This window comes from Pteropus alecto, unplaced genomic scaffold, assembly GCF_000325575.1.
Source record: "Pteropus alecto unplaced genomic scaffold, ASM32557v1 scaffold761, whole genome shotgun sequence".
NCBI classification, from domain to species: Eukaryota; Metazoa; Chordata; class Mammalia; order Chiroptera; family Pteropodidae; genus Pteropus; species Pteropus alecto.
The window spans coordinates 877,481-878,647 of record NW_006431558.1 but is presented as its reverse complement, the minus strand read 5'-3'; the positions used below and the strand labels follow the sequence as shown (position 1 = coordinate 878,647).

The window sequence follows — 1,167 nt, the reverse complement described above, 5'->3', positions numbered from 1 at the left end:
GGCGGCGGCGGCGGGGGCCGAGGACGAGGCGTTCTTGCCCGAGCCCCCAGCCCCGCGCGCGCCCCGCTGGCCACGTTCGCCGCCCTCCTCGCCCGTCTTCTTCGCCAGCCCATCCCCAACCTTCCGCAGGCGCCTTCGGCTTTTCCGTAACTTCCAGGAGTTCGGCCACCAGGCGTGGGCTGGGTAAGTGCGCCCAGGTGGCCGTGGTTTCTAGTGTCCCCTGGCCACCTGGCGCGCGCTGGTGTCTGGGGTTCGTAGCTGGCTCTGCCCAGCCTCTCTTTTCCTCTTCCGTCATTAAGGCAGCGATAAAAATCGTCCCTACCCGTCAGGGTTGCTGTGGAGACATCTGATAGGGCATGCAGTAGGCGCTCAATAAACGCTACGTTCCTCCCATTTCCTGTGCAAACCTGAGGCTGCGGTCAGGCTTTGGGGAATGAGGCCAACCTGTCACCCAGGGTGATCTGAGGACTCGTGTTTAGTTCTGTTGGCCTCAGTCTAACGGCCGGTTGAGATGGGGCGAGCGGTCCCCTCAGGGTTGCTTTGCCAGAAGGCTCTCTGGTCACCGCGTGCACTGGGCACCGAGGGCAAATGGAAGTTCCCTTCCTGGCCAGACCTGGGTGGACTGCGGGGGCGAACAGCCCCTTTTCTGCCTAGCGGCCACATCTGCCCTAACTTCCCAGTGTCCCTTTATCCTGGAAACGGAGGCGGGCGCAGGATGGCGCTGGGGGTTCTCCCAAGTCGGGAGAAGGTCCTCTACCGGCCCCTTTCCCCGCACTTGTTTAGAATCAGAGTCTGGAGACACAGAAAGGGAGACATGGGACGGGGAGAGAAGGGAGGACTGGAGGGTTGGGGCCTCTGGAGCCCTGCATAAGGTCAGAGAGGGCGTGGTAGGGCAAATCAGTGCCTCTCTCCGGCTTTCTCTCTGTGTCTCTGTCTCCACTTCTCGGTGTCTCGCCTGTCTGCGTTCCGTCCCCCAGCTCCACCTCCCCCGCATCCGTCGTCCCTCCCCCGGGTTTTTGTCACCGGACCTCGCACTTCGCCACCTCAGGCCTCTCGTCCCCGCGGGGGCGCACCGCGCTCGGAGACCTCCAGCGGGCCCAGCTCGACGTCAAGATGAGGAGGGAGGAAGGCGGGGCCAGAGGCGGGAGGGGGGGGCGGGGCCGGAGC

The 1,167-nt window shown here is 64.4% G+C and overlaps 1 protein-coding gene across 3 annotated transcripts in view; it reads left to right on the top strand.

The window, feature by feature from the left end:
• PDE4A (phosphodiesterase 4A) overlaps nucleotides 1-1,167 on the top strand; it is a 43,497-nt gene that overhangs the window by 17,222 nt on the left and 25,108 nt on the right. The window contains exon 1 of one of the 3 annotated variants that reach the window (XM_025040198.1): nucleotides 32-183. The exons of the other annotated variants lie outside the window; for them this stretch is intronic. The gene's annotated coding sequence lies outside the window, so the exon portion shown is untranslated. Of the gene's footprint in view, nucleotides 1-31; nucleotides 184-1,167 lie in introns of those variants that run through there. 3 annotated transcript variants of the gene reach the window in all.